Source organism: Phascolarctos cinereus, unplaced genomic scaffold (genome assembly GCF_003287225.1).
Source record: "Phascolarctos cinereus isolate Bilbo 61053 unplaced genomic scaffold, phaCin_HiC Scaffold_3;HRSCAF=262, whole genome shotgun sequence".
Lineage (NCBI taxonomy): Eukaryota > Metazoa > Chordata > Mammalia > Diprotodontia > Phascolarctidae > Phascolarctos > Phascolarctos cinereus.
The window spans coordinates 97,211,440-97,238,750 of NW_027555736.1; the positions used below are offsets into that span (position 1 = coordinate 97,211,440).

Here is a 27,311-nt window from a genome sequence, read left to right on the forward strand (position 1 = left end):
TGAGACTGCTTTCCTTATTGATAACCAATGGCGTCTTGTCTAAAGTTCAAACAGTGACAGGCAGCTTTCATGTTTGTAAACAGTATTGATCTGCATAAATAAACTGGCCATTAGAATTCTGGATTAAACAAGAAGGAGCATAGAGCATTTGTGAGATTAAATCCGGAAGCAGTTAATTAAAAATGAGCTAGAAACCCAGAGCTGGAAACAGCAGCCAATTAATGCAAATGTGTCTCAATCTATGAGTTCCCGCCCCCCCCCCATTCAAAACACCCTCATATCAGCCCAGGTTGTTTATTCTGCTGCCAATATTGTCCCCAGGGTAAAAACAGGGCCAATTCTGAACTGTGTTTCACCAATCCCCTGGAGTATTTCAGTGCCAATATCCCCAAAATAGGAGTTAATCAGGATTAGCATCAGCAATGATAAAGGGTCTATACGAAAATTTAAGTTTAAATGAGTACAAAGTGAGTAATAATAATAATAATAAAACACAGTATACATATATAGATATATGCTATATGTATATGCATGTGTGTGTGTATGTGTGTGTGTGTGTGTGTGTGTGTGTGTGTAGCATTTTACTGTTTGTGAAATATTTTACGTTACATCATTTGGTCCCCCCAACAACCCCGTGAAGCAGGTTCTATTATTATTCTTCCTATTTTACAGTTGAGGAAACTAAGGCTGAGAGCAGTTATGTGCTAATAAATGTCTGAGGGAAAATTTGAACTCAGGTCTGTCCCGACTCAAAGTCTGTCACTCCATCCACTGTACCACCTAGCTGTTACTAGGCATAATAAGGTGGAGGTCACTTGTTAAGGTCACTCAGTATTAGAGGCAGGAGATAACTCAGGACTTCCTGACTCCAAGTCCAGTAAGCTGACCACTCTACCAGGTTGCCTCTGTTCAATGGTCATGGAAGACACAGAGCTGTCGACAAGGTCAAAAAAGAGAAAGCATGTGAAAGTGCTTTGAAAAGCTGTAGAGGGATAGGCAACGTGGTTCAGAGCAAAAGAAGGCCAGATTTGGAGTCAGAGGACCTGTGTTCAAATCCTGATTCTGCAACTTGCTCCTTGAACAACTTTGGGTAAATTGAGCTCCGCCTTTCCCAGCTGTGAGGTAAAAGTGCACTTGAGATTGTAGATTTAGAGTTGTAAGGAACCTTAAGAGGTTACCTCTTCCAGTCCTTTCATGGTGCAAAGGATGAGACTGAGACCCAGATTGATCAACTGACTTGTGCAAGGTCAGACGAGCAGGTTTATGGACCCAGGTCCTCTGACTCAGATTCAATGTTTGCTACACTCCACCAGTCTGCCTTAATCTCAGGCAGGGAGCAAACTCAGAAATCATTTAATCAAATGCCTTTTAAGAAATATATTTTTACAGATGAGGAAACTGAGACTCAGAGATATTAAATAGCTTGGTCAGACTCACATACTAACTGAACTAGGATTTAAACCTAGGTTCCCAGACTCCAAATGCAGCACTCTTTTCATTGTGACCTCTAAGATCCCTTTCATATCTAAATCTGGGATCCCATGACACTAAGAGTTATACAAGCACAAGAAAGTTGTTATTAGTTATTATTAGAATCTGAGCTCAGATCCAGCCTCATACACCTAGTAGACCCTAGCCAAACCCCTTAACCTCTGTTTGCCTCAGTTCCTTCAATTGTAAAATGGGTATTAAAAATGGCATCTACCTCCCAGGGTTATTGTGATAATCAAATGAAATAATATTTGTAAAGTGCTTTGCAATCCTTAAAGTGTTATGTACATGCTAACTATTATTATTTTTCCATCTTTATTTTTTTTTAAATTTTATTGATGTATTTTTAAAATATCCCTTGGTATCCCTCCTCTTGTCCCTCCCAGATATCCATCCATATAGCAAGTAGTATTTTTTAGAGATAAAGAAAGAAAAAAAAAGGAGGGAAAATCAGCATAACTGGTCAACACACCTGAAAAGTCTGAAAATGTGTTCCATATACCACCCTTGTGGACCTCTCACCTCTGCAAATGGATGTAGTCAGAGTGTCTTTTCATATCTCTTCTTTAGAGCCACATTCTATTCTTTGTTACTTTGCAAAATCCACTTCTGATTTTTTGTGGTTGTCTTTTCCATTTCCATCATTTTATTATTATGGTCATCATTATTCTTATTAGTTATGTGGATCTCCCACATCCATGACCAATGGACCCTCAGAACATGTCGGCATTCTTATTCAGGTCCTGAGAAAGAGAATAGCTATTAGTCTAAAGAGCAAGGTGATTGAATTGTGCAAGGATGGGGAGAAACTCCAAGAAAGAGTCAGGGAGCAAGCAATATTCTGTTCCTGATATGAGAGAGGTTAGCTCCAGGATTGGAATGCTTAACTTATGTGCTTTTCAAGCTTAATCATAAGTTACAACAAGCTACACCCCCTTGGGGTATTTCATTTACATCATTTTCTCTCCCAGGGGGTTAGAGGAAGAAAAAATATCCGCTGCACAGCTTTGGAAATTAACTGCTTGTCACTCACCAACTTGGAACAGGATTTGGAGATCATATCCTTTGCTCCAGAGCCCTGGACAGGTTCTTCCATTAAGGAGGGAAACTGCAGCTGGAAAAAGACAGTTGGGGAGCTCAGCTCCAATGATGAAAACCAGTTGCAGGCAGTTAGCATGGTAACAATGAGACTTGGTATTCGTAGGGCCATCATTTATCTAGAGATCTCTAAGCACCCTGTGCACCAAAATTATTTAACCCTCTAACCCTCTAACATTAGCTTTTTGAGACAGAGAGAGAGAATGCACGGTAGTTTTCTCAGAAGAAGAAGAGAGTATACACACGAAATAATTTCCCTCATTCAATCAAATACAAAGTGTATTAGACTGGGTAGTCAGGACACCAAGAGGCTGGTCCCCGCCCTGCTCTAGCTGTGTAGTGTGACCTTGGGTGATCTGCTTTCCCTGTCTAGGTCTCAGTTTTCTGAGCTGTAAAATGGGAGGGGTTGGACTAGGTGATTTCTGAGGTTCCTTTTAGCCCTGACATTCTATGACATCTAAGTCCCCTAGACTCTGCTGGCCAGTTTGGAGGATGTTGTGACTGACTATAAAGCAAAGTGGCTAATAGTTTAAGAAAAATACACAGATAGCTCTGTCCCCTTCAAAGCACTCACTCGGAAAGTCTGTAAGTGTAGTGGAAACAGCATTAGACTTAGAAAAGCCCGGGTTCCAATGTCACCTTTGGAACTCGTGATTAGGTGGCCAAGGGTGAATCCTTTCATTTCTCTGATATTCTCTCCTCATCTACAAAGTGGTGGTGATGAATCTTGTCCTACCTACTTCGTAGAGTGGCCGGTCACGAGGCTAAACTGAGATTAAAACACTATTTAAACGTCAGCTGTCATCATTCTGTAGCTCTTCAAGCCAAGGAAAACTGCCTTATTATTTTATCCTCATACCTTGTTTTTAATGGAAGATGCACAACTCAGCTCGATCTCCCTCCCTGGTTACCAGACAATTTCAAATGACTTTGGGCTGTTTTCAAAAATAAAATCTACTTGTAAAGGGCAATAATTTGCCGCTGTTGAGGAGAGTCAAAACAACGTGTCACTGTCTCTGAAGGAAATTTATAGGCCACAAGATTTAGAGCTGAAGGGGCTTTTAGATATTTCATTCAACTTCCTAAATTGGAAACTGAGGTCCAGTGGGACAGAACTGTAATTAGGGAAGAGTGACGAAGGCCTTTCTCAGGAAGCCAAAATGTATACAGCACTGATAGTACTCACAGTCCTTCAGCAGTGTAAAAAAATAACAGCTTAGTAACTAGTTAGCAAGAACAATTACGGGACAGCTAGGTGGCAGAGTGGATAGAGCTCCAGCCCTGGAGTCAGAAGGACCTGAGTTCAAATGTGGCTTCAGACATATGATACTTAACTAGCTGTGTGACCCTGGGCAAGTCATTTAACCCTGATTGCCTCACCAAAAAAAGAAGAAAAAAAGCAAAAACTATTAGTTAAAATAGAAAGCTCTTCTACGGTGTGCCAGTAGCTGCACCCCAATGTCCTAGGTGGAAAAATTACTAGGTATAGTTCTGTAGACGCTTTAGTGACTTGTCCAAAATCACACAGGTAGTAAATAGCAAAGCTAACATTGGAAACCAGGTCCTTTGAATTCAAATTCAATACTTTCCCCACACAATTCTAGAGATTCTAACTTTGTTGTTGAGGGTATATTTTTCTTGTTTTATTTTGTTTTTAAAACTGGCAGTATCTTTACAGTGACTGCATATTTTTTCTTTAAATGTATATATATATATTATACATATCTATGCATATGTGTATATGTGCGTGTGTATATAAATATATATACATATACGTACATATATACACACACACGTGTGTATGTATGTATGTATGTATATATGTATACACGTATATGCTTTTTTGGTGAGGCAATCAGGATTATATGACTTGTCCAGGGTCAGTAAGTGTCAAGTGTCTGAGACCACATTTGAACTCAGGCCCTCCTGACTCCAAGGCCAGAGCTCTATTCACTGCACCACGAATTTTTTAAAGTTTTGAGTTCTAAATTCTCTCCCTCCCTCCAGCCACTCCCTTCCTCTCTCTACCTCCACCCCACCCCCACATTGAAAAATCAAGCAACAGGATGTCAATTTGTATCCTTTCAAAGGAAATGCTTTGAAACACTTATTTGGATATATTAATTCTGGTATTTGTTAAATTACATCGAACCTACATTAATTTATGTTAAATTACATAGTCACAGTTGGTACTTTAGCTAGTGTGATTTCCATATGATTACAAAGCATTTCTAAATCAAAGAAGAGGTATCTACAGATAGTTATAGATTGTTGAAGTTGGAAATGCCCTTAGAGATCACCTAGTAAATTCAGGCGTGGGGACCTATGTGGCCCTCTGGGTCCGTAAGTGCTGCCCTTTGACTGAATCCAAACTTCACAGAACAAATCCACTTTAAAAAGGATTTGTTTTGTAAAACTTGGACTCAGACGAAAACGCCACACAGGTTACCCATCCCTGATAGTTTAACCTCCTCATTTAATAGGTGAGGAAACTGTAGTTTATTTGGGAGAAATGACTTGTTCAAGGTCATATAAGTAGGCACTGGGTGAGTTCTGATCCCAGCTCTGCCACTAAGAACATGTATGACCTTGGCTATGCCATTTTTTTTCTTCTCTGGGGCTCATTTGAATCACTGGCAAAATGAAAGGAATCTGTAAGTCCCAAAATCTACTCCAGCTCTTCGAGCTTTCAAATTATGTTCCTGTCATATTTTTATCATTTGGCTCTATGGAATTAAGGGGGTGTTAAGGGCCAGGCAGAGTTGAGATGTCATTGTGGCTTGAGTCCTTGTAGTCAAGGACTGAGAGAAGATCTCATTTCCAATCTTACCTACACCCCAGCCATGTGACCCTAGGCAAGCCGCTTCAGTTTCCTCATCTGTAAAATGGAAGACTAAAAAGGAAACTACGTAAAGTACTTTGAAAACCTTAAAACTCTATTGAAATGTTAGCGAGATCAAATATGAGCTCCTTGAGGACAAGAGCTGTCTTCCATTTCCCTTTGTCCTCCCCAGTGCTTAGAAGAGTGCTTTGCACAGAGTAAGCACTTAATAAATGCTCTTTCATTCACTTATATAATTGTCATTGAATACCAGCAAGTTGGCAAGCATTATTCTGGAAAGCAACTCCCCTTGGCGATCAATCATTTAGAACAAGTTGGAGACAAGAGTGAAAAGAAGGGTAAAGTTGGATCCCCTGTAAAGATATTCCTTTATACAACAATAGAGGTAGGTCTATTCTTCTCCAGGTTAAACATTCATCAAGTTTTTTCTTGTGGACATGCTTTCCAGTTGCCTCACACTAATGGCTGTGATTTCCTCATCATAGATCCTTTGAGCAAAAGAGGGAATTAGAATGTTATTGGAAAATGAGTCTATTAGATGTCTGATTTGAGAAATGTGACCTCTTGGTCTACTGAGTTATATAATAATGATAATGGCATTTATAGAGCACTTTCCCATTTACAAAGTGGCTACTGTATATAATATTTTACTTGATTCTCACAACAGCACTGTGAGGCCAGTAGTGTTAGTCTTATCTTAATTTTATAAACTAGAAAATTTAGACTAAGAGAGGTAATGAAAGTTCATAGGATTACGGGTTTTGAAGAGATTTTAGAGATTTAGTCTAAACCTCTCATTTTATAAATGAGTAAACTGAGGCTCAGTGAAGGAAAGTGAATTTGCTCAAGGTCATATGGGCAATGCCAGGTCTCTGATTCCAGACCCAATATACTTTACACTCTCTACATTTCCACTCAAAAGGGAGGGTCATTATCATTAGGATATTTTCATATCCTTAGCTGGCTAATGGGTTAGGCAACCATATTGGATGTCAATTTGGAATCCCAACTACCCAAATTACATTCCAAAGGTCTTTCTCATGAGCTCTTGGGATATGATCAGGGTAGTGATGGATGGAAGCAGCTAAATTGCCGATGGCCCATAAACCACAGGATGTAGAAGGCTGCCCGCTAAGCACAACTCTCACCTTCCATAATCCTTATCAATATGGCAGTCATCACATCACAAATCCAAAATTCAATCTGCATGAAATAGAGGATGATAGTTCCCTCTGTGCTGGACATAGATTCAATTGATTTTCAAAGACCTAAAAATTCTGACCAGGGCCGTGATGAAGGTGAAGCCAGGGTTGTATGACTATGAGCTGAACAGAGAATGTGGCTAGCCCAGGAGGTGAGGGCTTTTAAAAGAGCTTAAGTATCTCTTATAGTTAAATGTTCCCCTCTTCCTGATTCTTATAATGATTTCTCTCTAGGTGTATCCAACCAGTCCTGTTGCTCCTGCCTCCACAGTGTCCCTTGCATTGTCCCTTCTGTTCCATTCCTTTTGCTAATTGCTCTCCCAAAGTGATTGTCATCACCCTCGTTGGGGCCCTCACTACCTCTTTCCTGGATAACTATAGTAGCTTCCTACCTTGTCTTCTTGCCTACCCTTTCAGCCTTCTCTTGAACACTTTCTGTCATGTATTCTATGCTGCTGTCAAACCGTTCCCTGAGCTCATCTTACCCTTCCTCATACACACATCTATATTTACACCATCCTGCAATATCATCTCTGTCTTCCACTTGCCCCATCATTTTCACTTATTGTAATCTTCCAACTCAAATACATCTTCTCCGTAATGTCTCACAGCACTCTGTACCTCTCCGAGGTGGACCCTATCTTACATCATGTTATCTCTTTGTTTTAGGTATATATCTCATCTCTCACCTAGAATGGCCTCCTTTAGCTTCCTATAACCATGTCTTCATTGTTGTGTGCCATTTAGAGCCTAGATGTATTGTGCGTAATAGGCAATCAGCAAATGTGTGTTGAAGCAAATTATTAAGAACAAAAGTATTAAATTATCATTAATAATTCACATTTCTATAACCCTTTGAATTCTTTCTTCACAACAACAATGCTATAAGGTAGACAGGCTATATGTTATTATCCCCATTTGACAGATGTTGAAACTAACTTTTCCTGATTCCCTCCCTCTTTAAATCAACCTGCATTAACTTACTTGTATACATGTATCTGTTCTTCCACAATATCTGTATTTCTGCTTTTGTATCTTCAGAAGCTAATGCATTGCCTTGTATACTTTATTGATATTTGCTGAAATGAATGAACTGAGGTCCAGAGAGGGTAAGTGATTTGTTCAGAATTACACAGCCAGAAAGTGCCAGAGCCAGAATTTGAATCCAGATCTCCCTTCCCCTTCTGAGAGACAGAGACACAGAGACACAGAGACAAAGAGAGACAGAGATAGGGAGAGAGAGAGAGAGAGAGAGAGAGAGAGAGAGACAGACAGACAGACAGACAGACAGACATAGAAACAGACAGAGAAAGAGATGTCAAATGGAAAGTCACTGGTGAAGGTGTGCTTGGGTATCTATTAAATGAGGCATCTGGGAGCACAGGGAAAAGGTCCATCCTTTAGAGCAATGATGTCAAACTCATAGAAATGGGGACTGTGAAACCATATATAAGAATCACTATCAACTGTATATTGGCTTAAAAAACCACACATTAATATTGTCTATACTTTATTATATTTTCATTTATTTTGTTAAATATTTCCCAATTATATTTTCATCTGCTTTGGACCTCCCTCAGGAGAGTTGTGGGCTGCATGCTGCCTTTGGGCCATGTGCTTTAGAGCTTTGCCATGGCATCAAGCAGTTTCCCAGGGACCCCCAGCTCATAGAATATCTCCTCCCCAAGCATTCAACAAAGCAGGAATCACTCTGCTAGCCCATGGGCTGGAAAGCATAAAGTGTATGTTTGGGGGCAACTGCAAAACCCATGTCTACACCATCCCAGGGCAAGTACAGGAGTTCTCAAACAAGACATGGATTTGTGTGTATTTCTTTTCCATAAATACTACCACATGTGCCTAAAGTCTTTGGATCATTTACTCTATGCTGACATGAATCCCCTCGGAAGAGTTACTATTTGGTTAGGTAAATGTTTTTCCCTCTGAGCATTCCCCTTCTCCCTTCCCCTTCCCTTTCCCCTTCTACCCCCTCCCCAGTCCCCCATCAATATCTTACAGATGTTAGAACAATACCCTGAATGAATGGTTTCCCACAGTGGAATGCCTGCATAGTAAAGAATGCAGAAATGATTTCTGGCCGTTTCTGACACCGAGCCTCAAGTCTGGTTGAGGCACCCACATTCTGCTGTTCATGGACTGAGTGCCCACTCTATCACTTACTGCCAAGCATTAAATGCTTGCTCCATAAACCTGGTGTAGATTATCACTTAGTTGTATAGATGTATCTAATAGAATTAAATAGTTTGGCTCCTGACCAGTAACAGATGTGCTACATATAATGCAATAATAATGAGATTGAAACCACCATGTAATGCCAAGGGAAGAATGGAGGAGAATTCATGTCACTCCAATGAAGCCGGGAATGCTTAGTAAGAAGTAAATGGAAAGGAAGGCTATTTATTTGAATTAAACAAGCTTTAACTTTCTAATCCCTGAATTAATACCTTCCACACATCCTCTGGTGTCCTGGTGAAGGTATACATCAGTGGTTAAATGTAGTCTGTCCCATATTTGGGCAAAGCCACAGATCGGTTTGCCTATGTGGCTTTTAGCCCAGAACTGCCCCAGCCTCAGGATTCCATAATCAGATTATGAAGGGCTCAATCTTAACTGAATATCAGTGGAGGTTGCCTATGTAACCAGAGCCAGCCAGGTCAGAAAGTGAAAGCTAGGAAGAGGAATGTCTCGATGGGGACAAATCAGAACCAGTCTGGGGTCTTGGCGTGGCATCTGACATGCTGGTTGTGGTGAATGGAGTATTGGGTCCCATCCTTCCCTCTGAGGCCTTCCTCAGAATTAGGACCAGCTGTTGGGGGAGAGTGCTTGGCCCTGGCCAGATCTCTCTGTGGACCTAATTCCTAGAAGCCTGGAGCCAAGGCCTGGCTGCATCTTGGTTTCCTGCTTACATGAGGGCTCATCTCCCACTTCATCTTCTGCCTTTTAGTACCATAGAATCTTACAACTGGAGGAGGCCTGAACAAAAAGCCCCTCTCTAACAAGCCAAGCAAGTGGTCATCCAGCCTTTGTTTAAATCAGTCAACTGACAAACATTTATTAAGCTCCTATTACATACCAGGCACAGAGCCAAGAAATGAGACAGTCTCTGCCCTTAAGGGGTTTGAATTCTATTGGGAAAAAGAACATGCTGCCTTCGCTTACTTACATCTCCCTAGCTCCCTCAGTTCTGCCTCCCACCCCCACCATCTTTTGAGAAGAATTGAGAGGACTTTGTTGTTTTTCCTTTCTTCCTTGACCTTTTAAATTAGATCAGTGGTTCTTAACTTTTTTGTGTGTCCTGTACCTCTTTGTCAGTCTGTGAAAGCCTATGGATCCAACCTCAAAATAATGTTTTTAAATGTATAAAACACAATACATAAGATTACAAATGAAATTGATTATATTGAAATACAGTTTCCAAGATTTTTTTTCAAGAACAGGTTCATGGACTCCAGGTTAAATATCCCTGATTTCAATGACCTGAGAACTTGGATCTTTGAAACCTTACCCCTCCCGCTCTGTTCCAACCAGCCAGCTCCAGCGACTTATATTTCAGTACCTCCAGGATCCAGGTTTTTATCAATTCAGGTACTTAATCCTCTCTCCTTCTCCATACTGATGAAGATTGTAACCCTTCTTGACAAGCAGCCTTTAAAAGCTGATGTGGAGGGCAGCTAGGTGGTGCAGTGGATAGAGTACTGGCCCTGAAGTCAGGAGGACCCGAGTTCAAACTCGGCCTCAGACCAAATACTTGACACTTACTAGTTGTGTGGCCCTGGGCAAGTCACTTAACCCCAATTGAATTAAAAAAAAAAAGCTCATGTGGCCAAAAAGTCCTGATAATGTCTCTATATTTATCTAGGCTGATTTTCAGACAATAAACAGCCTATGGAGGGGTCTATATCTGAAGTCTTTCCATGTATTTTAGATCTAAGTGCAAAGCCTTTGAGTATACAGGGTCACTTCCAGGTCAAGACAAGGCATCAGAGTAAGTCTTTTATAAGCCAGGACATACCTCGAAAATACCACTGTGCCAAGTGTCTTACCCACACCTTGGCCCTAGGTCTGATTCTGGGCATGGAACATATGATCTGCCTATCCCTCAGTAAATGTAAGCCCATCAGGATGTAAAGGGAGGGAAGCAGAACCAGAAAAATAATATATGCCTATAGCAATGTAAATGGAAAGAGTGAAACAATTAAACTAAGCATTGTATAATAATAACAACCAAATATTTTTGGCCCTGGAGAAAAAAGACAAAAAAAAAACTACTCCCTCTCTTCTTCTCAGAGGTGAGGGACTGTGGATGTGGAACATTATATATTGTGACACATATGTCCAATATGTTGATTAGTTTTAGAGAAATGTTTTTTTCCCCTCTTTCTTTTAATTCCTCATTACAATAAATGACTGGAGGTGGGGGGAGGGGGAGAGGGAGAATAAGGGAGAGGGATGAAGAAGATATAAAAAAAGTTGTCAAGACAAATTTAAAAAAAATAAGCTAGTCAGTAAATGGAAAGAATAGGACACAGGCATAATAGGTCTTGATATTGAGAACTCTGATAGAGGAATAAAGGAGAGAGCCCAGGCACAAAACCAAAACCAAATAAACAAACAAAACAAAACAAACTGAGGTCAAGGGGTCATCAGCAAGGCACCTAGCAACTCAAGGACTGATTGAGTCATGAGGGATTAGGCTAAACGTGGCTGAGACTAGACCCAGAGCAAGTCAGTAGGAGAGATGGAGATCTGGTTTCTAAGATGTAAGTAGAATCCAACCATGGGAGTCAGCGAAGACTGGAAGAGTATCATAGAGCCTGGGTAGGCCAGACAAATAGGTAACCTGCACCTGAAAGTACTGATCAAAAGAGTACCATGTGTATGGGCCACGTGTACTTGTAGGAGAGTTTAAAGAAAGAAAGAAGGATTCTCCCTCTCCCCCTCCCCCCACCTCCAGTCATTTATTGTAACGAGGAATTAAAAGAAAGAGGGGAAAAAAACATTTCTCTAAAACTTCAGGGATTGGAGTCAAGAGGATTGACACTGGTGGGCAGAGTAGGCAGCAGGGTCAAGGTAGGCAGGACAAAGATTGGCATTGAGGACATCAGGAAGTAGGGAAAGATCTGGCAGGCAATTAGTATTGGAAGCCCCAAGCACTGGGCCAAGTTAGAGTCTAGGTACAGGGTACTAGAGCTACAAGGAAGGAAGGGAGGAAGGAAGGAAGGAAGGAAGGAAGGAAGGAAGGAAGGAAGGAAGGAAGGAAGGAAGGAAGGAAGGAAGGAAGGAAGGAAGGAAGGAGGGAATATTACTAAGGATATTACTAAGCATTTACTGTGCACTTGGAGTGGCTGAATAGCAGAGATCAGAATCTTGAATACTAAGTAATTGGATGAGGTACAAAAAGATTAGATGCAAGACTGAGGACTGAGCTAGTCTCCTGAAAAAGGACCTCCTCATGTACTTCCTATTCAGACTAGGGCAGCCCAATGCCTTTTCATTTCTATCAGGCTCAGATGGTGATTCAACCTTGGTTAGAGAACACTGGCTTCAGATCTGGGGGAGGGTTTAGAATATATTTTGTGAGTCACCTAAAATGTCAGACAATGCTGGGCAGAAAGGTGTTAGAAGACAAGAAATACCGATTTGGTCTGCAAACTAGAACTGTGAGGAGAAACTGTTTTCCTAATGCTCAGAAATGACTGATTGATTGATTCAGTGTTTATTGGGTACCCTCGGTGCTCCAGTACTATCCTAGGGATGATGAGAAATACAAAGTAGAAGTCATGGTCTCAGTCTTCAAAGATTATATAAACTTTCAGGGGAGAGAAGATAGACACAAACATGAAACAATCAAAGAATAATATGACCATATAGACTTCCCTGGTGTTATGGATGGAGGCCTATGAATGCCCTAAGCATATGATCAGTAGGTTGCTGTTTTTCTCCTCTCCTACTCTTTCAAGGTCACTCCAGATAGGAAAAGACAAAAACAAAAAACAAAAACAAAAGCAAAAAAACAAAAAAACCTGTCCCCAGCCAACAGCACCACTTGGTGGCTCACACAGGAAAGTATGTGAGCTCTGAGGCTCCTCCCTACCACCTCCTTCCTTTACTCTTAGGGGCCTTGGGTACATACCGTGCTTCCTTCTTTTCCTCTGTCTTGCACTGCTCACAACTAAAATAAACCTCAGGAAATCCTTGTCTCACACACATCCTCTTTAACCCCACCCTTCAAAATCTTTCCCAGTTACCTCAGGAAAATAATTCTCTTTTTCTTCCTTTCTCTCTTCCTTTGTTCTATTTATTTGTGAATCCAAAAAAAACCCAGCAGCCTTAATCATGACAGTGAAATAAGAGTAGTGTTAGTTGTATAACTGTGTTAAAGGAAAAGGAGACCTGTATGTTTTGAAGTTAAGTTAGACATCAGGAAGGACCAATGCCATCAGCCTATAAAACTCTTGAAAAATCCCAGACATTTCCTTCAGAATCTCTACAGAAGTTCCAACCACCTACTTAGCCTTCCCTAATCAAACCTGACTTTCTTTTAGCACTAGAATTCAGGATATAGAGATATAGATAGATATATGTATGTATATGTATGCATGCACATGTACACACATACAGGCATGTATACATATATGTATATGTATACATACATGTATGCACACAAATATGAATATATACGTATACACTACATATGAACATTAGAAGAACCAGGCATGTCAATTGATGCAAAAATGTTGTTACAATTTTACTTTGAAATAATTTCTATACTATCTCTGTTTTCTTTGCTTTATAGATTAAAACATTATACCATGTCAATCGATGCAGCTTAATCATTTGAGGTATTCTTAAATTCCAATCCAAACAACGCCTTCTTAGATAATGGTGCCAGCTGTAATCCCTGCTGCAGGGGAGTTTGAGACTGGTGGAACTCTTTTGAAGCAATTGGGGTTAAGTGACTTGCCCAGGGTCACACAGCTAGTGTCAAGTGTCTTGAGGCTGGATTTGAACTCAAGTCCTCCTGACTCCAGGGACGGTTCTCTATCACTGCACCACCCAGCTGCCCCAGTGAAACTCTTGAGGTCTGGGATTCTGAGTTGCAGCTAAGCCAATCAGCTGTCCACACTAAGAGTATTCCTATGGTGGGCATCCCTAAGTAGAGGACCTCTAGGCTACCTAAGGAGTGGCAAACTGGCAAAAGTAGGAAATAAAGATTCTGTGTTGATCAGAGTGGGACCAGGACCATCAGTAAACCCGGTACTTGCAGCCTGGGCAAGATAGGGGGCCCCAGGCTTTTTTTTTTTAAAAGGAAGAAGTTGGGGGAAAGGCTTCTTGACAGAGAGGTGACGGAGCCAAAAAGCAGAATGAGATACTTTCTTCTCAGCTTGGACAATGCAGGATTTTATTTCTCTGAACTCTGCTTTTATGAGGGCTTTCTCCTTTTTTTTTAAAGGCAGTTGGGGTTAAGTGACTTGCCCAGGGTCACACAGCTAGTAAGTGTCAAGTGTTTGGTCTGAGGCTGAATTTGAACTCAGGTCCTCCTGACTTCAGGGCCGGTGCTTTATCCACTGTGCCACCTAGCTGCCCCTTTCTTTCCTTTTTTTTCTTTCTTTTTAAAAAATCTATAGGTTTTATCTTTTCTTTTCTTTTTCTTTTCTTTTCTTTCTTTTTTTTGGTGAGGCAGTTGGGGCTAAGTGATTTACCCAGGGTCACATAGCTGGCTACTAAGTATCAAGTGCCTGAGGTCGGATTTGAACTCGGATCCTCCTGACTCCAAGGCCAGAGCTCTATCTACTGCACTATCTAGCTGCCCCTAGCTTTCTCCTTTTCTAAAATTAATTTTTCAGCTCCAAATTTCCTTCTTTTCTTCACCCCTCCCCCATTATGATACCCATTATAGATATGAAGTCACGCAAAACATATTTCCTCATCTTTTTATTGTTCAGTTGAGGGAGGCAGTGGGAGAAAGATAATGAATGCTTGTAAAATAAAAATTGAAAATGAAGGAAAATCCGGTGTGAAGAGACCCTTCCCTCTTGACTCTTCTTTTTCTACTTCTTAGAAAATGGGGGTGTCTAGGGAAAGGCACAGGATTACTCCTTTTCTCCACACAAAGGCTCCCCTCTTCCACTCACCATCAGGAACAGCTATCACTGCAATTCTGAAGTTGACAAAATTTGGTTTTAGTAACCTCTGCTTGCCCATTCTGAAACTTTTTCCCTCACAGTAGTGGCTCCTCCCTATTCCATGTTTTTTTAAATAAACATTTTTCAAATATTGTCCTGTTTGATCTTCAAAATAGTACCTGGGGAAAAAATTAGGTCCTGCAAAACAGTGCCTACCCTGGGAGGTATATACTATTATAAACCCCATTTTACAGCTGAGAAGACTGAAGCTAAGTGGCTTGCCAGTGTCTTACAGCTCATAACTCTCTAAGATAAGATTTGAATCCAGGTCTTTATGACTGGAGGTCTAGCATTTTATCCATTGTACCATCTAGCTGCTTGTATGATCACACCCTCTCTCTTTCTCTCTCTCAGCTCCCTTTAAGAAACCTATAAACTTGTTCACACTGAAATGTAAATAACTGACAAGAGTGAACTAGCATTTTAACAGACTAGAGAGTTATGAACTAAAGAACTATCTCCTCATAGAACTGTGGGTCCAAAATGTGTTTTAGGGTAAGAATACCTTCCTGTTGCCCCTAAAACTGCAGGTTTCAACTTTTTGTGTGTGTTCTGGACACTTTGGGCAGCCAAGGGAAGCCTATGCACCCCTTCTCAGGGTATCACTTTTCAATATATAAAACGTGTAGAATTGCAAAGGAAACCAATGATAATTGAAATAAATATCAAAATATTTCAAATAATAATAACATTTATATAGATATTTCTACGTGTCAGATGTTGTCCTAAGCATTTTACAATTATTATTTTACCCAATCCTCACAACAATCCTGGGAAGTAGGGGCTATTATTACCCTCATTTTACAGTTGAGGAAACTGAGGCAAACATAAGTGACAAGACTTATCCAGGGTTGGTCACAGAGTTAGTAAGTATCTGAGGCCATTTTGAACTCAGGTCTTCCTGACTCCAGACCCCAAGCTCTATTCACTGTGCCACTTAGCTGCCATTTTCAAAGAAGTTCACATATCCCAGATTTAGAACCCCCATAAAATTACAGGGACTGCAAGGTTACCAGGTCCTAATAATTCCTCACACTTATTTGTGTATAGTGTTTACAAAGCTTTCACACCCATTATGTCATCTGATTCTCACAACATCCCTTTAAAATAGTCAGGGCTGCTGGTATTATTCTTACAAATGAAGAAACTGAGGCTCAAAGAGCAGGACTAATTTGTCAAGAGCCACCATGACCTAGCAAAGGATGGAACCGGGATTTGACCCCCTGTCTTCTGACTCCAAACCCACTGTTCTTTTCACTACACAAAACACTGGTGACTTGCACATATTATATAGTACAAAGAGAGGGCTTAAGACCCCTTCCTTGATCTGGAAAATAGCGTGTCTTTGTTTCAGCACTTGGGCATATCCTTGTGTTCAGTCATCCATGTTCAACCTGTTCCAGCCATGCTTCCTACATAGACTCAGCTGCTCTCCAATCAACACCTCATTAACTGGATCTACCTATGGGCATTTTATTTAATTATCTAAATTGGAATTTAGTCAGAGTGCTGAAGTCAATGTCCTTCCATTTTCAGAGAGCTAATTGCCACCAGTGGCACGGACCCAGCCTCCTACAGAAGATGGAAGATAGGTTAGCATGGCTCAGTGATATCATAAATGTAGTACTCAAAGTCAGCAGTTTTCTCACCCTGTGCTCATAATTAACTTTCCAAAAGAGCCCAGGAGGAAGGCAAAGCAGAGTCTGGATGGGAACTAGGTGCAAGTTGGTGGGTTTGGAGAGGTTCACTTCCCTTGCTGTTCCAGGGGTTATAGATTTGTCTTGCCAGATTTGGATATAATAGTTTTCAAGAAGTTTTATAGTTTTTATTATAAACATTACAAATTTTCAAGCCCTGCAACTCCACTATAACTCTGCCCCAAGGGAGCCTGTGGGTGAGATCACTTTTCTGATGTAGTCCTCCCGGAACAACTAACAAGTGTTAAAAGGTAAACTCGCTAAAGCCAGGGACCTTGCCTTATTTAAACCCTGCATCCTGACTGCCCTCCCCCATTCAGTATAATAAGCCCTTAGTGAATGTATATTAAATTCCTTGAGGGTGGGGAGCTGGTTGCAGGTGTTTTTATCCCCATCACTTACCCCAGTGTACATAGTAGGCATTTAATAATCATTTGTTGAATTAATTTGAATCTCCCTGGAGTAGGTCTGAGATGGGCCCAGTCTAGAAAGACATCTGCTGAATGGTCAAGCTTGTTACTGAGAAATGTCAGTGCAGTTAGAGACATGGAATCTAAGTGTTCACTCTGTCCTTTTGGGGGAATCTCCCTATATACTCATGATGTCAAGGAGAAAGATTTTTTAGAGTGTCTTGTAGCCATGACGTGATGGAAAGAAGACTGACCTAGGAATCTATAGGCCTGAGTTCTATCTAACCCTACCTCAGCTTTCAACTCATTGTATAACCCCAGGGAAATCACTTTCCTTCTAAGTCTCACTTCCCCATTTGTACAATGAGGAGGTTATACTAGAAGATCTCTAAGGACTCTCCCAGCCCTAAAATTCTATGATTATGGAGTCCAATGCAAGGGAAAGAACTGGATTTGGAATCCAAGGACCTAGATTTGAATCCTAGCTTGGCTATTTGCTGGGTGACCCTGGGCAAATCGTTTAACACCTCTAAGCCTGAAGTTTCTTATCCGTAAAATGAGGGAGTTCTAGAATTTTTAGCCCTAAATCTATCATTTCAGATGGTTGAGAACTAGGGTTCTTAGATGCCAGCTTCAATCTACATTGCTTAGAAATGCTTGTAGGGGATCCTTTTGGTTCCATAATAGAATTTATTGCCAGCTTAAGTCTTGCTCAGATTCCACAATGTGTCATAGACTTGACCCAGGTTCTTAAATGGGACCTCAGAGTATTAAAAGTTATGGCATATCCCACCAATCTACCTGTCAACAAATACATATTAAGTACATACTACGTGTATCTACTCTCATGAAATCACAGACATTTTGATGTGCCAAAGCTCAAAGTGGTGCTGGAATAGTATTGGGCAGCTAGGTGGCACAGTGGATAGAATGTCAGCCCTGGAGTAAGGAAGACATGAATTCAAATATGGCTTTAGATACTTACTAGCTGTGTGACCCTGGGCAAGTCACTTGATCCTGTTTTGTCTCCATTTCCTCATCTGTAAAATGAGCTGGGGAAGGAAATAGCAAACCACGCCAGTATCTTTGCCAAGAAAAGCCCAAATGGGGTCACGAAGAGTCACCTATGACTGAATTGACTGAACCGCAAAGGATAGTATTTACTACGGTTGTTATTAGGAATATTCCTACCTTGTCTACTCCCAAGAAGCTGCAGAGGTCACCAGGAACTGCTGAGGGTTTACTGCAGTACCTTGTTGCATATACCTCCCTCCCTTGACTATTTTTCTAATTCATCAGAAGACATTGAAGGATCCTTCTAGCTTTGAAATTGTATAATTCTCAAGTATGGTACCAGAGAGAGAGAGCACTAGATTAGAAGTCAGAGGCCATGGGTTTGACTCTTGGATCTGTTACTTGTGGATGAATAAGAGAAATGTGACTTGGTACTGTGATCTTCCTGGTGCTGAAGCTCCCTGTGTTTACAGAAGGTTCATTGCTTTTAGTACATTCAACTCTAGGATATTTGGTTGGGTGTATATATAAATCATAGAGAGATATAATGTCAGAACCACAGAAATCATTCTGTCCAAGCTTCTCTTTTTCACAGAAGGACACTGAGGCCCCAGAGTGGGGACATGGTGCCTCCAGGATCCCATTGCTATAGTCCCCCTTTCCTGGGGTCTGCTCTCCCCCACAAATACAATCTCTTCCTGGGGTCTGGCAGTTCAGGGCTTTTTCAGTCCTGTTGGGGCGTCTTTGGCTGTACTCTGTGGGGTGGTGGGGAGACAGACTGCTTTGTGTGTTGAAAGTCTACGAGTGCCTGCTATAGGAAGGGCACTGTGCCGAGCCCGAAGGGTATAAAATGAGGATAGCTAGCCCACTCGCATCTCTCTTTTCTTCCTCCTCTTTTGCTTTCTACCCATCCTCCCTTTTTTCTCCCTTTCCTTTCCCCCCCCCTTCCAATCCCCAATCTAAAGATGATGCTGCTCCTCCAGCCATGCAGAGATTATTCATTTCTTGGCAGGGAATTTGGGACTCGTAAGAATTAACATTTGGATTGTATTTACTAGTTTAAAGGCGCCCGAATTGCATGGGGGATTCAGTTGCACAAACTCTCTTGATGGGGAAATCAATGACAAATTGAGGAGAGAAGGCCTGGAGGATCAAAAAGCAAGCCCTTCCCAATCCTTGTTTGAAAACAGCCTCGGAGGGTGATTTATTACTTTTCTACAAGTGGAGCCAGTGAGAGGAAAGGAGAGGCCCCTTCCTGGAGTCCCTTCACTGACCACCAAACCACGCTGCTCGACCCTTTCCCAGTATTACACTAGATTAGTCACAGGATATTTCATCTTAAAGCCAACCCAGTGTTTTCCTACCGAAGACAAGTCTCTCTGAATGTTTATTGCTGTTATGTTGGAATCTTTTTTCGCTGGGGATGGGATTTGAAAATGGAATACATTTCCTGTTGGAGACCCAGAGCTGGAAGCTGTGTAGAGCGCAGAGCCCTTGGCTGGCTCCAGCAGTAAATAATCACTTCTGTTCCAAGAAGGCGCTCTCATTGGCGAGCCTTCCCCCGCACCTGTGGAGAGCAGAGCTCCAGGCCAGACCAGGCACTTCATCTGGATCATCCCTTGTGACATCAGTCAGGCCCTGGCCCTTGGAGCCCCAGGTTGTTAGAGCCTTGGCCCAAATGCTTCCAAAATTAAAAAGGTGGCAAGCTGCTCAGAGCAGAGATGTGTGGAAGACGGTGGCCAGTATCTTCTTTCTATCTGTTTTATATAATAGACCTTTTTTTCACCTCCATCCTCCTGTGTGAAAGGGAAAGAAAGCTTTTATCTTATCAAAGTAACTACTCCTAAGGGTTATCGAAGAGTTTCTCTGAGGTTTGTACCACTCAGCCTTCATGTTGTAGATGAAGGGGAATAGAGGGAGATGGATGGAAGGACCGGTAGAGTGCTTGCTGAAATTCTAGGCTATTTCTACAGATCACAGGATCGTAGTTCTAGAGCTGGAAGAAACCTTAAAGGGCATCTAGCCCAACCCCTTCATTTTACAGATGAGGAAACTGAGGCTTAGAGAGATAAGGTGCCTAGGCAATGAGTGTTACCTTGTCACACAGGTAACATGTGGTAGGGCCAGATTTTGTAATTCCTAGTCTGACATTACCATTCTGCCTTCCTTATGGTCTATACACAGAAAGACAGACAAAGAAATGCCAGAAGACTGGCAGGTATAGTCCATGTTTTACTTCCCATCCGGACATCTACCAGGACATCTGGGCCTACCAGCCAAGCCTTGACCATCTTCCCTGCCTCCATGTATACACCCCACTCTTCCTCTACTTCTCGCTCTTACCCTAACAACAGTAATCAAAATCAATGAGACCATTGCTATTAGAAGGGGCATGACAACTACAGCTCTGTGGCTCCACTCAAAATCCTTGCTAGTGTCAAGATCAAAGCTTCCTTTCTTGGTCACCACTTCCTCATACAAATGCATTGTATCCCCCTATTAGAAAGTAGGAATTATCTCACTTTCAGTTTGTAACCCCAGCTTCCCTAGCAGAGGGCCTGACACACAGTTAACAAATTAATAAATGCTGATCAATTGATTGATACAGAGTGATGCATAGATTGATTGAAAGAATGGTGGATAGGTAGAGATGGAGCTAAATAGATTGGCAGGTAGCTAGTTAGTGATAAAATTTCAAAATGATATACTATTTCGAGGTTTACAAAACATCTTCAATTCAGTTCTATAAGTGTTAATTCTGCATCTGCTGGGTACATGCTAGATGTTGGGGATATGAAGACAAAATGAAAAACATTCCCTGCCCTCAGGGAACTTATAAAATAATACTGTAAGGTGCTTAAATATTATTATCCTTCAGGAAACTGAATCTCAATGACTTATCCTTGGTCACATAGGTAGTAAGCCCTGGAAACAGAATTTGAATCCAAGTGTACTACTCTTTTCATTAGCTATATAGTGTCTTGATTCCAGATATGAGGAGATGGATACACAGATGGATAAACAGCCACAGATTCTGAACACTTCGAAGTTTGAAATGAGTGAGTTGCTAGAATTGCAAGGATTTAATTTCAACTTAGCTCTGCTTTTCCTGTCTAATTGATCATTTCTACCTCAGCACTTAGCTTACTTTCTATCTCTGGTCCACGTTGCAGAGGGAGGATTACCAGGCTGAAAGAGCCTTCATCCATAATATGGGCAGCACCAATCATTAATACTTCCAATATGGTTTTTTCCAAGTGAACTCCCCTACTGGTCCAAATATGGACCACGTTTTTTCCTCTCTTTGCCTTGTATAAAATTTGATAGCCACCTGTAATTGGTGTTATTTTTTTCTGTGTGTGTGTGTGTGTGTGTGTGTGAGTGTGAGTGAGTGATTATGCCTGTGATTTCATTGGCATAAGAAACTCCCAGTGAGAAAATTCCCTCTATCAATGCACATCTAACACCTGCTTTACAATTTATAACCTTAGTTGCCTGGGGGCACTGAACAGTACTACCAGGATCACACAACCATCATGTAAACCTGGGTCTTTTCAACTCAGAAGCCACTTTTCTATCCACTACCACATTAAACTAACTATGCATTCCCCCTGAATGTAAGAGATTTCATTTTGTATGTGCCACATATTTCAGAGTAGCTTAGAATTAGAACAGCAGGATATTAAGATTTTGAAGAGCTTGTTAGCAAATTGATGGGTTTTTTTTTCCCCACAGACAAACTTCCAATGTTTGCATTCCTCAATTTGGGATTTCTTTTTTTTCCTTTGCTCGCTAAATATCATTTGTGTTTATCTCAAAGTGAAGTGAACATTACAGAATCTGGCTGTTTCACCATCATGTGAAAGCCTGAAGGTGGGGTATCGGCTCAGCCTCTGTTGCTCGTTGATTGACAGGGCTGGGAGGTGTAATGGCAGCCATACTGGATGGGGGAGTTAGGAAAGGTGGCTTCAGTTGGCAGGTCTGCCTTTGACTAGCTGTATGGCCTTGGACAAGTCATTTAACCCTTTGAAACTTATTTTTTTCAGCTATAAAACCATAGAATCATGGAAGCACAGATTGCATAGAGGAGACCTGAGGGTTTCTCATTTGACCTGCACCTGAAAAGGAATCACTTTTATAAAATATCCACCCCTGAAAAATGGTTATACAGTTTTCATCTGAAGACCTTAAGTGATAGGGAAGTTACTACCTCCCAAGGCTACCCATTTCTCTCCTGACTAGCTCTAATTGTTTTTTTATGTTTTTTTCTTCTATTAAATATTTTCTTCCATATTTTTCTTCTATTTCTTCTATTTTTCTTGTGTTTCTTCTAATTTTCTTCTATTCTATTTTCTTCTTTTATTTTCTTCTATTCTTCTTCTATTCTGTTGGTCATACAGTCTTCTATTTTTCCTTATTCTTCTATTTTTCTTCGATTAGCCTAAACCTATCTCCCTACAGTTTAACTGATACTTCTCTTACTGGCCTTACAAGTTCTCTTACAAGTTTAAACATGAAAGTTCTTCACCTACTTAAAGACAACTTTCATGTTCCTACTAAGTCTTCTATTCTCCCAGTTAAATATCTGGAGTTCCTTCACCCAATCTTCATATGACAAGATTTTTTAAGTCTCTCATTTTCCCTGATTGGTTCATTTCAGATTCTCCCTAGTTTAACTATGTTCTCCCCAAGATACAATACCCAGTACTAATATAGTACTCCAGGTGTGATCCAACCAGTATCACTCCTCTTGTTTGGGACCCCATGCTTTCATTAATACAGCCTAAGGTCACGTTAGGGGATTGTTTGTTTGGTTTTTTTTTTTGGTCTGTCATGTCACATTATTGAGTAATATTCAGCTCACAGTCCACTATAACTCCCAGATCTTTTTCACATAAACTGTTGCATAGCCATAATACCTTATTGTAAAGATAAGATAATCAAAATAAAGTGCCTTCTAGTCATAAAGTGCTACTAAAGTATGAACTATAATTAAGCTACAATAAGAATTCAGATTTAGTGTAAAACGCTGGAACCTTAGAATATTATGGTGGCTCTGACCACTTTATCCATTTTTCTTAGAGACAAATTTCTTTTGATGATGAACTCAAAATAAACCCAAAGGAGAGAGGACTCTCAGCTGTACACCCTGGGTGGGTAGTGGTATGATTTTCCAGTAGTATAGCTAGCTTTTTGTTGAACTGTAATTCAACCAAGAACTGCTAATTTTCTCCTGGAGAACCTGGACAAAAAGTCTGCTTTTTCATTGGGCTCAAAGTGGATTTTGGGTCTTGAGAACTGGTTAGGTCTCTCAAATAAATCTCACACTGGAACCCATGCACATCCCACCTCCAGACTTTTACTTCCAGCATTATTTCCCCTACCTTATTCAAGTCAAATCAAGTTAAAAATTATTAAGCTCCCACTGCTGTGCCAGGCTTTGTGCTAAGCACAGGAGAGATAAAAAATAAATACATAAAATTTTTTTTAAAAAATTTAAAAGTGATTGCTCTCAAGGAGCTTTCAATTCAATTCAAACAACACTTGGATCTGAAGCACTTGCCTTTACTTTTTCATTTTCAATAATTCAATTTAATTCAACAAGTATTTATTAGACAAAAATGAAAACAGCCCCTTTCCTCAAGGAGCTTCATGAGACTGGCAGTTTCCTATTAACTTCCTTCCCATCCTAATGGTGCAGGGATGCAATGTTGTGATTTGGAAGGGGAAAAGGCAGTAGCTTCAGTTCAGGTGGTTTTACACAGCTGGTACACATGTCCTGTTTGAAGATACACTGAATTCATACTTTGCCATAATAAGTTATGAAGAGGGAGCATGGAATAGTGGATGGGGAAGTATACTTGCAATCAAGAAGATGTGGGTTCAAATCCTGACTCTTACTGACCGTAAGATCCTCAGCAAGTCATTTAGACTGTCTAAATTTCCTCTTCTGAGGAGACAGTTGTATTTCATGTCCTCCACAGCTCCTTCCGCCTTCAAATATATGAACCTACATATGCAACTCTAGAATAACCAAAATGGAAGGGACCTGAGAGATAGTTCAGACCCATCTTCCTAGTTTATGTGTGAACACACTGAAGTCAAGAGGGAAAATGTCCAAGGTTATATAGCTAGTTAGTGGCAGAGATAGATGTATACTTTATACTTGTATTTTCTGATTGATACATTATGGATATGCATGAATACATTTCATCTTCCCAATACATAACCCCATAGGCAAGTAGCAGAAGCACTACTATTGCCACTTTACAGGTGAGGAAACTGACGTTAATAGAAGTTGAACAGCTTTCCAAAAATCACAATTAGCAAATGCCAAAACTGGGGACTGAAAGCAGGTCTCCTCACTCCCTTGTGCAGTGCTCTCATCACGGCACCCAAGGCATTTAATGGACATTTCCTACGGGCTCAGGTTGGGTTCTGCAGCAGAGAAAAAATGGCAGGATGCTAGGAATCCCAGCAGTGCTCCATCAGTGTATGGTTGGCCACCCCAGTCTTCTGCATGGAAAGACTCTAATGAAGAGACTTAGGAAACAATGCAGTTTACTGTATGCTGAAGCAGCAAGATGCCTTGCTTTGTGATGCTCCTTTCTAATAACCCCAAGCTTGGTGTGACAGTATGAGCTGAAATACAACCCTCCATTCCATCTTGGTTAATGTTCCACTGTGCCCAAGAAAGGCCATATGCTTTCCTCCATGAGCGCTTTTATCCTTTTTTGTAGACCTGCCTTGAATACTCTCTTTCCTCCTCTCCTCTCCTCATCTCAATATTACTCATCCTTCAAGTCCCAGTAGCAGGAAGCCTCCTGCAACGACTCCAGTCCACAGAGATCTATCTCTTCCTCCTGTACATTCTTCTAACTCTGAGAGCCTACTGGATCTACTCGGACACCGTCATATGCTGTCATAGTTCTGCATCAAATGTTTGGTCTTTAAAGACCTTCACTCTCTGGCTCCAGACCACCTTTCTATGTTATTCCTTTTTGTATACTCCAAGTACCAGCGTAACTTGACTACTTGCTGGTCTCTGTATATCTCATTCTATTTCTGAGCGGTGTGGTGCAGTGGAAAGAATGCTAGATTTGAAATCAGAAGACCGAGGTTCAAATCGTGTCTCTGTGCTTTACTACCTACCTTAGGTAACCCGTAACCTCCCTGGGAGTCAAGGCACTCTTCTGTAAAATGAGGGAGTTGAACAAATGACCTGTAAGGCCCCTTCCACCTTTAAACCTACGATCCTTTACATAAGCTGTTCCCTTATTCCTGGAATGTATTTTCTCTTTATTTCTGCCTCTTAGAATCCTTAGCTTCCTTCCATACTCAATCCCAGGTCACTTCCTCCACACCTGATCTAACATGATTCCACCATGACTAGTGCCCTTCCCCACCCCCACAAAATGACTGAATAAACTCTGCTTTTACTTCTCTGTCATATGTTTTGTTTTTTTTTCTGCTACCAGAATGTAAGCTCTTTCTGGGAAGGGACTGTTTATTTTTGCCTCTGTATCCCTAGTGCCTAGCACATTTCCAGGAACCAGTAGGTTCTTATAAATGAAAGAATAAAGGCATCTGTTCATCTCTGAACCTTATCTTTCCTAATCTGTTAAGTGAGGATGTTTGACTACACGATCTCCTAGGCTTTCTTCTAGTTTTTTAATGCTCTGTGGTTCTCTGTGAAAGTGCTTTGTAAACTATAAAGTACTATACAATATAACTTGCTATTATAAATATGATCTTAATAAATATGATTAATATGTATTTATATTCACTCATTGAAGGGCAGGAACCATAGCTTATACTTCTGTATCCTATAATGCCTTGCATAAGACTCTAAATCTATGATCCAATGAGTCCCAGTAGGTACTCAATGAATAATTGTTGAATTGAATTGGGGTCTGAGCTGCTTGATATCCTCTGAGCCTACCCACAGTTCCCCTCCCCTGAAACCGAGACAGTCCTAGTTCCCACACATGTTCACTGGCCAGACACGTGTGCGTTCTGTCTCTTGGCCAAGCCTCACTCCAGCAGGCCATCGCCATAGGCAATTACTCTAGAACAAAGCCCTGTCTCAATCTGAAATCATCACGAAAAAGTCGGCCACAGGACCCCAGACTGACAGGCTCTGCTTGGTCTTCTTCAGCCAAAGTGAGCTAAGTGGAACCTGCTATCCACTCCTGCTGCCCTCCACAGGGTCTTGGGGCCCTGCCCATCAAAGGAACACCTTCCGCACGGCATCATGTCAATGCCAGCTTCCAGGCTGAGGAGAACTGCTTCTTCTATTGAACAGTACAAAGGCACCGGGTTCCTCCTCCTCCACTGAACAAACTGTTAAAACTCCTGACCTTTGGAAGAAATACCAAGAATGGAAGAATTTACAGCTGTTTGTTACAGGTTGAGTCTCTCAGGGTTATAGAATGCATGCTTCTTAAAGTCTGGGCCAAAAGCTCACTGCCTGGCTACACTCTCAAAAGCTGATTTCTCCTCTCTCTCTCTCTCTCTCTCTCTCTCTCTCTCTCTCTCTCAACCCCTCCTCTCCCATCTTTCTGTCTCTGACTCTATCTCTCTGTTGTCTTAGTCACACACACACACACACACACACACACAGAGCTATAAGTGACTCAGTGTAACCACAACCACTTGCCCCTAGGCCTGTGGGCTGGCATTGAACAGCCATGTGACCCATCTGCTTCCAAGGCCCCTCAAAAAACAGAGGCCGAGCCATTTGCCCTCTGAGCCTCAAGAAGGCTAAAACAAAGTCTGACATCTGGACATGGTGAGGTCTGGGTTTCTTGCACTGGGTCATTAGCCATGGTCATGGGAGAGAGATATTTAAAATTCAGAAGGAGGATTAGGGAGCAGTCTTAGAGGAAGCCCCTACTCCAATACTGCTAGTTCTAAATACTCAATTTTCTGAAATCCTTTTCCAATCTCTAGCAGAGGTCCCCAACTATTAGATCTCAAAGCTGTATCTAGTGGTTCTTTAAACAGATAACCTCTTCTGCAGGTCCAGCTTTTAGGACCTCCATGATTCCCAATAGTAAAAGAAACACGAGAGGCAGTAGAGTTCTGGACTTCCCAGTTCTGCCCAAGGCCTTCTTTGTCAATATACCCTCACCCAATACATACACCCTCAATGACTGCATTGTCAATGCCCTCTTATCCTCCTTTACCTGAGTGGTTTCAGGAAAAACAGCTCTTCCTCCCAGAAAATTTGAGGAATCCCACCTAAAGGATTGGATGATCCATTCAGAAAATAGTACAAACACATATACAATGTCTTTGTAAAATATCAGAATTAAGAGAAGAGAAAGATTAGGGAATAATAACTCTGG

General features: G+C 41.2%; 1 long non-coding RNA gene across 1 annotated transcript in view; it reads right to left on the reverse strand.

Moving 5' to 3' along the window:
- Positions 1 to 2,001: 2,001 nt before the first annotated feature.
- Positions 2,002 to 27,311, reverse strand: part of LOC110209617 (uncharacterized) — a 42,823-nt gene continuing 17,513 nt past the window's right edge. The window contains exons 2-3 of the long non-coding RNA XR_002324868.2: positions 2,525 to 2,605; positions 2,002 to 2,234 (exon numbers count right to left, since the gene is read on the reverse strand). This is a non-coding gene — a long non-coding RNA (uncharacterized LOC110209617). The remainder of the gene's footprint in view (positions 2,235 to 2,524; positions 2,606 to 27,311) is intronic.